The sequence below is a fragment of the Crocodylus siamensis genome, chromosome 4 (genome assembly GCF_052110815.1).
Source record: "Crocodylus siamensis isolate JL-2025a chromosome 4, ASM5211081v1, whole genome shotgun sequence".
Taxonomy (NCBI): Eukaryota; Metazoa; Chordata; order Crocodylia; family Crocodylidae; genus Crocodylus; species Crocodylus siamensis.
Window position 1 is genome coordinate 173,092,767 of NC_143398.1, and position 13,122 is coordinate 173,105,888.

Below are 13,122 nucleotides of genomic sequence, written 5' to 3' on the forward strand. Positions count from 1 at the left end.
AATTTAGTGTCTGATATGGGCTTGAACTATTGATCCAGAGGTGGAATACTCTTTCTCAAGACAATTCAGTGCAGTGCTATTTGTGATAAAGCTATTGCAGTTGCTATCTATTTAAGCAGTTTTTAAAGTTCACATTTTGTCATCTTTTTAAACCACTGTTATTAACCAGCTGCTAATTATATCCAACAAGATTTTTAAAAGTCAAAAAAGGGAAACAAGAAGAACTAATTTTAACTTGACTGACTATAACATTTTTTAAAACTTGCTGAGAATTCTTGCCCTTTTATTTCCCTTAAAATGTACTAAGACAAATACAGATCAAAATTTATGTAACACTTCAGACATTTTTGTCAATGCCTTTTTTCCCATGTAGCAGAAGTATCTGTTGAACTACAGAGCATGATTTACAAGGAAAGAATGAAAGAAAGAATTGGGAATATTTAGTCTGGAGAAGAGAAAACCGAAGGAGGCATTTGATAACAGTCTTCAAATATAGAAGGAGTTGCTACAAAAAAGGTGTCTGTAGACAATTCTCTCTATTTACAGGAGACACGGCATGAAGTAATGGCCTTAAATAGCAACAAGGGAGGGTTAGATCTGAGGGAGAACTTTCTAATGATGTGGTTAAGTACTTGAACTAAAGAAGTTGTGAAGTGTCTATTCTTGGAATTTAAATATAGGTTAGACTTGTGTGGGGTGGCTTAGACGGGGAAGATCCTACCTTCAGCAGGGTGTTGGACTTGACTCCCTGAGGTTCTTCCCTCCATTTTTTGATGATTCTGTATCTGTAAAGGGAAGTAATGAAAGCTCTGTTTTTGGTACGCAGTGATCTTGTGAATTAATAGAGATTTATTCTGATCTCTCAGAATCTAATTTTATACTGGAATAAGTTTGTCTGTATTCAATGTAGTTGCATTTAGTTTACAATAAAATGATAAGTCCTTGATATGAACTCATTTGATCCAGTAGTGTTCTTATATAGAGAGAGTTTTATGCTGTATGTGGGTGCATCTACACATGCTCTTAATACACAGTAAAGTTACTGTGCATTAAAAAAGGAAAGGGTCTATAAGTTCCCCACTTCATAAGCAGATTTTCTCTCAACCAGAGCAGATGAGACCCAGGATGTCCCTGCCCCCCTGCTTTGCTCTGCCCCATTGTAGCAGCCAGTGGGAGCTTCAGGCTCCCCCAGGTGCCAGCCCAGGGCTGGCAAGGGGTGGGGGGCTGGTTGACTGCTGTGTCCCAGTCACCTGGAGATCAGACCCAATCCCCATATGGCTAGGAGAGAAGTCCTTGTGGGGATGTTACCTGGCACCACATGAGGAATAGGAGAATCCCGATTGTCCCACATAGTGGGGAGAGAAGTTCTCACCTTGTGGGGACATCTATATGGGGATCAGAATCATCCCCAGATGTTTCTCCTGGCCACATGGGGATTGGGACCCTCCCAATCCGCATATGGCTGTCCCTGCCAGCCAGGGATGCCTCTTTCAGCCATCACACCGAATCCCCACCTGGCTGGGATGCAGCAGTCCTGGCTGCCACCTTTCAGGATGTTCCCATCCCCACTTGGTGGGGAAATTGTTGCCCTGCAGGTAGCATAGCTCTAACCACATGGGGCTTAGCCAGGCAGCAGTGGACCCCCAAATTGCTCCCAGCCAGCATCTACACATGCCCTACTGTGCAGTAGCTAATGCACAGTTAATCTGCTACTTATTTTTTCAGGTAATAGATAACTGCTCATCAGTCTTATTTTACTGCACAATAGCCTAGTACATGGTTACATAATGATGTTTTACTATGCAGTAGATTAGTCATGTTAATCCCTGTTCATACTATTTTTTCACAAGAAAATAATGTCCAACTTTTTCATTTATCTGTCTCAATTGAAAGGATTTTTTTTTTAGTTCATGTAAATGAAGTGGCAGTAGCAGAGATCTGGTAGAAATTGGGGTATGTAAATAGGATAGCATTAGCTGTAAGGTTTGCCCCAGTATCCTGGCTAAAATTTCTTTATTTCTCAGCTAATATGGAGTGGCTTTGTATCACCTATCTGAACAGCTAGTTGCATGAATGGCTGGTGTCTCTTGCAATATGGGGGTTGGGGGGCACCATGTCAGTGAGCGGCAAGAGGGGACCACCCACAGATGCTGCTGGATGCGTCAGTGGCCAGGGGATGGTGGGTGTTAGCTGCAACCACCCACAGAAGCTGGTGGCAGCTTCAGTGGTGGCCAATCTCAGGGGGAGCACATACCCCCTCGTACCTTCCCCACACATCGCCTATGGCTAGTTCTGTCCTTATCATGGATGGAATGTACTTTAAGAATGCTGTATGTTGACATATGAAACCTTATATAAAAACACTGAACAACATAAAGAAGCTCTGATGTCTCAGCTCATTTTGAATGAGGTTTGTGCTGATATAGTTATAGCAGTATGCAGCTGTAGGACAATTTCCCAAAGACCTCTTGGCAAACTCCTGTATACAGAATTCCCTTAGGACAGTGTGGAGTGAATATTCTGAGCCATGCTGTGGCCTCTTAGAGATATAGCACAGGATGTCCCCAAAAGTTTATTGTAGCATTTTATAATCAATCAAATGAAAAGCATACCATCTGTAAAATATCAGTTCAGGTTGTAGCTTGAATGCAGTGCTCCAGTTATGCGAGCCATACTGTTCCTTAGGGGCCCTGCTACATAATGTAGCACCAGAGAGAAGGAGAGCATAGGAAATGTCTCAATATTAAAAAAAAAAATCCTTATTTTTCAAAGGCTTAACCAGTTTGCAGGAGACTCCCTTCTCTATCAATTTTAAATGCTGTTGGAACTTGTAATATTGATACAGTTTAAATTTTTAATCCCTTTTTCATAAATATGACTGTTAATATTGGCAACATTTGTCTACAGCCTTTCAAATGGAAAAATACCTAGAAGTATAAATCAAAATAACTCTGTTCCTAGCTATACCATTTGTATTACAAAAAAGAAACAAGGAACTTTAAAATCAATTTGAAAAGAACATAAAGTATATAATAAGGTTTTGGAATACTGATGTTTCACTAACTTATTTTAACAATATATCAGAAACTATTCTTACTGCAAAATGTTACAATAGAAAAAAATGTTAAATATAATTTTAAATGTATAAAAATGCATAACTATATTATAACAACATACAGGTCATTTAAAAATATGATTCATTAGTCCATCTTCATAGATGTTAGGGTTGGAAGGGACATCAGTAGGTCATCAAGTCTGACCCCCTGTCCAGTCTCCTCTTCTAGACCCCCAAAGTAGGGGAGAGCACAACATCCCTTGGGAGCCCATTCCAGATTCTAGAAACACTTACTGTGAAGAAGTTCTTTCTAATGTCCAACTTAAATCTGCTGTCCATCAATTTGTGGCCATTATTTCTAGTTACTCCAGGGGGTGCCCTAGTAAGTACTGCATCTCCGATTCCCTGCTGCCCTCCCCTGATGATGGTGTTATTGCTGCAACGGTTCCCTGCCTCCCCGGGAGCTCTGATTCCCTGCTGCCCTCCCCTGATGAATTTACAGGCAGCCACAAGATCACCTCTCAGCCTTCTTTTGCGAAGGCTGAAGAGATCTAAGTCCCTCAGTCTCTCCTCAGAGGGTCTTGTCTGCAGGTCCCTAACCATACAAGTGGCCCTCCACTGAACCCTCTCAAGATTCTCCACATCGCCCTTAAAGTGTGGTGCCCAAAACTGGACAGAGTACTGGATGCAGTACCTTAGTGGTTGGAAACATAAATCTGAACCTGAAATTTGGTAATGCATCATGAATTAATGCTCTTTTATATCTAGGTATTTTAGTAGAAGTTATTGTAGAGCTATTAATACAATGTTGGCTTTTGATTTTTGATCAGTGACACTAGGTCTTGTCAGATACCATTTCCCCACCTCCTCAGCCATTAATGAAATTTTTAAAGTTTTCCTTCTGCTTCCCTGCTCCTCTCTCTGGGTCTTTCCAAACCTACTGTACTGCACCTTGGACCACTACCCATTCATTCCCTAACATCCATAAACACTAACATTTTCACTACCCTGATTTTTTTCTTTATATGTGCCAAAGACTTTTTTTTAGCAATCTTATTGTATTTTTCACATGGTTCATCATTTGAACTGTCCTTGTGCCTTAATTCTAGTCAATAGGGTTTACATAAGAATGTGGTGTTCTTCCTTTCTTCTACCTTAGACGCTTAGCAGTTAGTTAAATGTATTTTTGTTTACAGGTGATGTTTTTCAGGAATACACACTCAAATGATACTTACTTCTCATAGACTTAAAAGAGAGAACATTTTGAATATTAATCTCTGAAATAAGCTTTCATGGAATCATTTATTTCTGTCGTTTATGTATTTATTCAATATATGACCTCAAACTCCAAGGCACTGTAAGTCAACTATCCTATGCCCACTTTGCATTTCTGAAATAGTTCCAGAAGTTTTCAAGATAGGTACTAGTGTTACATTTACATTGACCTACCAGGGTTAAGTTAATCTAAATGCCCAATCATAAATGCCCCATAATCAGGGGTGTTAATTTGGCCAAAAATGGCGGGCCTGATTTAAGTTAGTGCACCTCAGAAGGTACACTAACTTACATTAAGAAAGGGTTAACCCAATCCCCCAAGCACCTGTATGCATTTGCAGTGCAGCCCCAGTGGTGGGAAAGGCCAGCCACTCATCCCATCTCCAGGACTGTGCTATTCCCACCCCCCAATTGGGCTATTGGTAGCCCCTTGACCTCCCCCGCTTTCACCCTTCCCCCCACCTTCAGACCCAACAGCCCAACAGATGTTAGAATTCCCTGAACACTGGCCAGAATATACAAGTTTTAATTTGCATGAAATATGAAAATGTTTTCTGATATATCTTACAGGTGTACCAGATTTAGCATGGTATATCCATTTTCTTGTCCTGCAAGACGTCTCAGCAATGTACTCCAAGGCCATAGTTCTTCTGCATGACACAGGAGTGGGGAAGCCATATTCTTTAGCTTTAGCGTGCTAGAATGCTATCCCAGAAAGTTCTGTGCAAGCATATTGACTCCCCATAACCAATACAGCAAATTTGTCCATCAGGAATTCTCTGCATTTCCTTCTGTTAAGCATTACCATATCAATAAGCAATGCAAGAAGATGCCAAATGCTTATTTGAGTGGCCCAGAGGAATCAATATATACACAATGACCTTGCAGAAAGATCATTCCTTGTAGGGGAAAATCATCACTTGCATCTCTGAAAATGGACTGATGCAGGGAAGTTGGAGTGAGGGGATTTGAAGAAGAGTAATAACTGGCTGATTATGTATGCAGAACATAGAGAATGGACCAGGGAGATGGAGCAGAGAAAAATACAATTCAAGAATGGGGGAACAAGGAAAGATAATTCATTGAAAGAAAAAAAAACAAGTCGGGGTGGGAAGGAGGACAGGAAAAGGGGAAGATTGGTTAGCTTTTTTTCCCAGAGCATTCTTCTATTACCTTTGCTTTAAGACAACAAAGGACGTGGCTTCTGACTTCTGTCTGTATTGTTGGAAGCTCTGGTACATAATGCTCTCCCTTTTTCTGTCCTTCTCATGCGTACTAAATTAGTAACGAAGGAGCAAATGTACTTGCTATGAGCTAGCATGTTGATAAGTAACTTTCAATGGTTTGGTTTGGCATGCAGCCATCTTTTAAACAGAAATTTCTTCAGAGGGCCTCCTTTTGTGTTGCATACCCACAGGTGAAGGTACATAGAGGTAGAAAATGGTGAAAAATGAGTCAGTACCAAAAGACCACGTGAAATCTTAATCTTAAATTCTGCATTTTGCCTGGGTTTTGAACAGTGATTTCAATAAACAAATATTTCAAATTTAGTGATATCCCTTGATTCAAAATAGTGTGAATAGGAACGTACAAGGCACACTGTACAGTTCATCTCTTTCCTCTAATAACAGTTAAAAATAACAGTTCTTTAGCCAGTGGGTTGTCCAATCTGCTGGTGTGTTATATAAAGTCTCGCCACAGCATTTTAGTGAAAGTTATTTTAATTTTTTTCAGTTTAATATGTATATAAATGTGAGTGTGTAAATAACACAACACTTCATTTGTATGACCAGCTGTATGCGTGTTGTCAAATGGAAAGAGATGGAACTCTGGGGTATCTAGGGTATCTGTCAAACCATATCTAATTTCAGCTGGATCATTTCCGTGTGTTACTGTATAGCATGATATAATCTTTCTCTTTACCTTGACTGATACATAGTTTTACCTCATTACTTTCCCATGAGCAATCTTCAGCCATTTTTTTTCAATATCTGAGAAAGCGTTCTTCTCACCTTCCCTCATATTTCAGGCCTCAGAATAGAAAATGTCTTTGTGTATCAATTTTTCTTCTCTCAGATTGTTTGGATATGTACTTGTCTCTGGATTCAAAATGTGCTTTGTTGCTGTACCTCTAGTTTATAGTTGCTGTTGAATCGGTTAGTGCAGGAGTTGGAATAAATGGTTGTTACATATTTTTTTCATTTTTTACTCTTTCTTCAAGGGTAACCACTCTAATGTATTTGGGTACCTATACATGAGCGCAGAAGCTGCTCCAGTGCTCTGTAATTACAGTGCATCAGAGAAGGCTCGATTAATTGAGTCTGATGTAGTGTGGTCATTACCATGCTACACCCAGTATCCGCATCTCATGTATCAGGCAGGGTTCCTATGCCTCAAAATGGCAGTGGGGGCTCTTGAACTAAACTTGTCGAACAGTCTTTAGTTCAAGTGCCCCCACCATGGTTTTGAAGTGGGTGAACCATTCTGAAGCGGGGGAGCAAGACACTGTGGCACTGTAATTAAAGCAGCTCTTGAAGCTGCTTTAATTAAAGTGCCCCTTCCACCCCCAAAACTCTTGTAAAAGTACCCTTTGTGTCCAAATACATAGGAAGCCATATTTGTCCAATTTTTTTCAGGAAGTAAGCTGTTGCATATGGAAACTTCTCTGATAGTTAGTCTATAAGGTACATTTCTACCCTGCCTGCTGCCTGAATGTTTTCAGTCATTTATTCTGTGATCAAAACGTAGGGCATGGGAAAACTTGGAGAACATCTACACTCTGTAAAACACAATGACAGCTGAAAATGACAGCACTTATTTATTCTGATAAATAGATTTCTTTGTGCTGAACCTCTTCACTCAAAAAGGGGATATAAAAAAGCTAAGATTATCCCTCGATAATCTGAAAGTAGACAACATCAGACGCTTGAGTGGCAAAAAATGGATTAGTGCTGCTTTTGTTATCTCTTGGAATCCATCCAAAGAACTAGGAACGTAAGATATTTTACTTTTAATTTCTCTCTTTGCATGTCTGAGAGGGAAACAAAATGAGCTTGGAAGACAGTGGGTGTGATATGTTTTTCTCTCTTGTTCTCTTGAAGACAGATTCAGGAATCCTGCAGGGAAAAAATTTGCTGAACTATATATATTAAGGAGCATATTTTAACAGGAACTCATAGAATTGTATGTATGTAAATTTGAATATCAATGCTGCATCTTTAATTAGTTCCTTTCTAACTTCCCTGCTTTGGCTCACAAAGTATTACAGAGACAGCAATTATTAGGTGAGCAAAACATACTGTCATCTGGTTCCCTTTCTGTTTTTGAAATGTATTAGGATACTTTTCATTTCTTCTTTTAATGACCAATCTGCCATCTGGTGATCTATACTTGTTAATCAGGAGTCACCTCACTGAAAGAGTTATGTCTTGGTATGAGCTGCTGTGGCACCTTCTCAGGCCTATTTTAAATCCTGACACTTTTTTCCCTGACAATATCTTCCCTGAACACTGTACTATGGTGAGTGATTTGATCTTGGCTGCAAAAGAATTTTTACATCTGCCTCACTGAGTCAGCAGAACCCCCTTAACTCTTTCCCAGTAGGCTCAAACCTGCTAACAAGCTGGAGTATTTTCAGACAAGCCGTGTTAGTCTGGTACATACTGCGAGTAGAGTGAGGAAGTAGCTGCATTTGGAATGCCTGTATGATGAAACAGACGACTGCTGGTGAATGTAAGAGGTTAAAATGAGTACTGTATTGGTTACTCATTTACTACAGTAGGTAGGGATCCTATTTGCCAATCAGACTGAGAGATCTGTTGTTTGCTTCTGATGCTATTTTCTGTTTATTATCCTCTTTATCAGGGGTGGACAAAATATGGCCCCTAGGCTGAATCTGGCCCATCAACTCATTGTCTCCAGCCCGTGGGTTGGTGGCCATAAAGTCAGAGGATCTGGCCCATAGGAAGCTGGTGTTTCTGACTGCTGCCAGAGTTGTAATGACTCAAGTTAGACTTGAGTTGCAATTTTTGGTGACTCGACTCGACTCAAGTCCATGTCAACAAATGACTTGACTCAACTGGAGTCATTGATCAAAAGATGTGACCTGACTCAAGTCCTGATCAGAAGTGTCCACTTGACTTGAGTAATTTATTACAGTGTTTCTCAACTGGTGGGTCGTGACCCAAAGGTAGGTCACAAGAATGTTTGTAAGGGCCTCAAGCAGGTCCCCAGAAAATCACATGAAAGACCAGGTTTCCCCTGCAGGCTGGCAGGTTTCCATCCTGCAAGTGGCTGCTTAGGATAATTGGAGGCAGCTAGCACACTTGAGCCTGTGCACACAGATGCAAGTGCCCAACATAAAGTGAGGCTGGGTCATGGGAGAAGCCCCAGCCACTGGATACAGGTAAGTGTGGGGAGTGGTGGAATGGAGGTCTAGGGAACTGTCCAGAGGGCTGGGCAGAGGTGGGCTCTGTACACTGCTTCCAGCACATGGGCTAGGAGCTGGTGTAAGCTGGGGGCTGTGTTGGTGGTGTGGGACTGTTGTTGTGGGGAGGAGAGGGGAAAGAAGGGGTAGGGAAGGGGGAGATCCTGCCTATGATCAGCCGCAACAGCTGGTGTTGGGCACTGAGAAAAAGTAGGACCCAGCAGTGAGTGTGCTCACCACTTCTGGGGCCCTCCTGGCTGTGGCTGCCCAGTAGGGTGACCACCTTTTCCAAACTGGAAGGCAGGACACATGCCCGCCTTCCCCTCCACTGCTAGCACAGCTGAAGCAGAGCTGAGTGGGGTAGGGACAGATCCAGGCTTCCCACTGAAGGCTTGGGGCCCCCCACCCTGCTGCCTTCCCTCTGGGAGCCCCATGCTGGATATGTACCGCCTGCCTGCCCAGCAGCAGTGAGTGGCACAACTCCACACCACCACCACCCCCACTGCTGCTGGGCAGGGTGCACATTGTCATGGCAGCATGGGACTCCTACAGAAAGAGCATCAGGGCAGGGAGCTCTGAGCCCACAGCAGGCAACCCACATCCACCTCTGCCTTGTGCACAATTCTGGCTGTCGTACTCCCTGCCTCATCCCCGGAGCCCCATGCTCTGCCTTGGCTGGGCAGTACCCCCAGGCCCTGCCCCACTCTCTCCCCTACCTTGGGGGCCTTGATCTTCCCCTCCACACTTTCTGCACCCTCCCATAGACTTAGCTACAGAGAGCTGCTCTCCAGGCTGGCCAGCTCTTTTCCGGGCATGTGCATGTGTGCATGGTGTCAAGCGCTCGCACCAATGCTAAAGCCCTTGGCTTCAGAAGGGCCAACGTCAATGAGCTTAGGAGACTAGTGGGGGAGGCACTGAAGGCCCAGAAGGTAGAGGAGATGGGAGTCCATGAGGGATGATCACACCTTAAGAGGGTGATCCTCCAGGCCGAAAGGATAACAGTCCCTGAGAGAAGCAAGCGGGGTAAGAGTGCTCAGAAATCCACTTGGCTCATCAAGTGCATTCAGGAATGACTCAGGACTAAAAGGGAGGCGTACAACTAGTAAAAGGGAGGAGCTCTCACCAAGGAGGAGTTCTCCTCCTCAGCCTGTGAGTAGAGGAGGGCTATTAGGAAGGCCAAGCTAGAGATGGAACTCAGGCTAGCGTCCAGGATTAAGGACAACAAAAAGTCCTTTTTCAAGTACATTCGGAGCAGAAGAGGGCACCAGGCAATGTAGGGCACCTGCAAGACACAAACGGTAATCTTAGGGCTACACCAGACAAGAAAGCTGATATTTTTAAGTTTCTTTGCCTCTGTTTTCTTGAACAGGGACCGGGATATCCTACCTACCAGAGGTAGGGACAACTTTGGGGATAGCTCTGTCAGGGCTTCAGTCAGTGCAGATGTAGTTAGGGATCTGCTAGACATTTTTAAATCCACAGGTTCAGATGCCCTCCACCCAAGGGTGTTGAGGGACATAGCAGGGGTCATCGCAGAGCCCTTGGCCCAGCTGTATGAGCATTCATGATCATCTGGCCAGGTGGCAGGGGATTGGAAACTGGCTAATGTGGTACCAATTTTCAAGAAGGGGAGGAAGGAGGACCCAAGTAACTATAGGCCTGTAAGCCTCACTTCGGTGCTCAGGAAGATCTTGGAGAGAATCATCAAGGAGCACATCTGTGGGATGCCTGCGGGGGAGATCATGCTCAGGGGCAGGGGCATGGGTTCATCAAAGGCAGGTCCTGCCTGACCAACCTGATTGCCTTTTATGACCAAGTAACTAAATCCTTGGATGATGGTGTCGCCATGGATGTAGTCTTTCTAGACTTTAAAAAGGCCTTTCATAAAATCATAGAATCATAGAAGTAGGGTCGGAAGAGACCTTGTAGATCTTCAAGACTGACCCCCTGCCTATGCAGGGGAAAACCAGGCTCAAATGACTCCTGCCAGGTAGGCATCAAGCCTCTTCTTAAAGACCCCCAGGGTAGGAGCCAGCACCACTTCCCTTGGAAGTTGGTTCCAGATCCTAGCTGCCCTAACTGTGAAGTAGTTCTTACAGATGTCTAATCTAAACCTCCTCTCCAACAACTTATGGCCATTTTTCCTTGTTATGCCAGAGGGTGCTGGGGGAAACAAGGTCTCTCCCAAACCCTTCTGGCCCCCCCAGTGAGTTTATAGACGGTCACCAGGTCCCCCCTCAGCCTTCTCTTCTGAAAGCTGAACAGGTTCAGCTCCCACAGTCTCTCATTGTAGGGTCTGCCCTGTTGTCCTCAGATCATGCGGGTGGCCCTCCTCTGGACCCTCTCAATGCTGTTCACATAACTCCTGAAGTGCAGTGCACAGACCTGGACACAGTACTCCACATGTGGCCTGACCAGTATCACATAGAGGTGGAGGATCAACTCCTTGGTCCTACTTGAGATGCACCTGTGGATGCATGACAAGGTCTGGTTAGCTCTGCCACCCGTGACCTCACATTGTCGGCCCATGTTCATCTTGGAGTCAATAATGACTCCAAGATCCCTTTCTTCCTCAGTGCTCTCAAAAAGGGAGTTTCCCATCATATAAATGTGCTGCTGGTTACTCCTGCCCAAGTGCAGCACCCTGCACTTGTCAGTATTGAAACGCATCCTGTTTTTGTTAGCCCACCCCTGTAACCTATCCAGGTCTTGCTGCAGTCTTTCCCTCCCTACTAGCATGCTCACCTCACCCCAAATTTTGGTATCATCAGCAAATTTAAACAGGTTGCTTTTCACCCCATCGTCTAAATCGCTGATAAAGAAATTGAACAGTGCGGGCCCAAGGACTGAGCCCTGGGGGACTCTGCTGCCCACTTCCCCCCAGGTGGAATATGACCCATCCACCACCACCCTCTGAGTACAACCCTTCAGCCAATCTGCAATCCATCTGACTGTGTAGGCATCAATGCCACAGTCGCCTAGTTTTTTAATGAGGATGGGGTGGGAGACGGTGTCAAAGGCCTTGCTGAAGTCCAGAAAGACCACATCAATGGCCACACTTGCATCCAGTGCTTTTGGGACCTGATCATAAAAGGCAATCAGGTTTGTCTGACATGACCTGCCCCTAATGAAACAGTGCTAGTTGCCCTTGAGCATTATTCCTGAAGCCAGCCCATCGCAGATGTACTCCTTGATGATCTTCTCAAAGAGTTTCCCTAGGATTAAGGTAAGACTGATGGGCCTATCATTGCCTGGGTCATCCCTCCTCCCTTTTTTAAAGATGGGGACCACGTTGGCTATCTTCCAATCACCTGGCACCTGGCCCGAGCACCACAAGCGCTTGTAAAGCCATGCCAAAGGCCCTGTAATAACCCCTGCTAGCTCCCTCAACACCCTGGGGTGGAGAGCATCTGGACCCACTGATTTGAACACTGTCTCTCACCCCATCCTCATCAATAAATTAAGCAACTGTGGCATTGATGCCTGCACAGTTGGATGGATAAAAAATTGGCTGATGGGGCGCGTGCAGAGAGTAGTGGTGGATGGGTTGTACTCCAACTAGCGAGATGTGAGCAGTGGGGTACCCCAGGGCTCAGTCCTCAGGCCTGCACTGGTTAACATCTTCATCAGCGACTTGGCCAAGGGGGTGGAAAGCACGCTGTCCAAGTTTGCTGATGACACTAAGATGTGGGGCAAGGTAGACACACTTGAAGGGAGAGAGAGGCTGCAAATAGATCTAGACAGACTACAAAAGTGGGCAGACAAGAATAGGATGGGGTTCAACATAGACAAATGCAGGTTGCTACACCTTGGGAAAAGGAATCCACAGCATACATACAGGCTGGGGTTCCTCCTTGAAAGCACAGAGGCAGAAAGGGATCTTGGAGTCATTATTGACTCCAAGGTGAACATGAGCTGCCAATGCCAGACCGCAGCCAGCAAGGCCAGCCATACCTTGTCATGCATCCAAAGGTGCATCTCAAGACGGTCCAGAGAGGTGATACTCCCCCTCTATGTGACTTTGGTCAGGCCACAGTTGGAGTACTGTGTCCACTACTGGGCGCCACACTTCAAAAGGGATGTGGCCAGCCTGGAGAGGGTTCAGAGGAGGGCCACCCACTTGGTGAGAGTGCAGCAGGACAGGCCCTATGAGGAGAGACTGAGGGACCTGAACCTGTTCAGCCTCAGCAAGAGGAGGCTGAGGGGGGACCTGGTGGCTGCCTACTAACTCATCAGGGGAGGTCAACAGCAAATAGGTAGAGCCCTTTTCTCCCCAGCACCACCTGGAGTGACAAGGAAGAATGGTAATAAGCTGATGGAGAATAGGTTTAGGTTAGAGGTCAGAAGGCAATATTTTACGGTTAGG

The 13,122-nt window shown here is 44.6% G+C and overlaps 1 protein-coding gene and 1 long non-coding RNA gene across 2 annotated transcripts in view; one reads left to right on the top strand and one right to left on the bottom strand.

Annotated features, from left to right (window-relative positions):
* Positions 1 to 13,122, top strand: part of SPAG16 (sperm associated antigen 16) — a 947,700-nt gene that overhangs the window by 473,813 nt on the left and 460,765 nt on the right. The window lies entirely within an intron of this gene.
* LOC149867181 (uncharacterized) overlaps positions 1 to 13,122 on the bottom strand; it is an 80,082-nt gene that overhangs the window by 33,403 nt on the left and 33,557 nt on the right. The window contains exon 2 of the long non-coding RNA XR_016441613.1: positions 722 to 785. This is a non-coding gene — a long non-coding RNA (uncharacterized LOC149867181). The remainder of the gene's footprint in view (positions 1 to 721; positions 786 to 13,122) is intronic.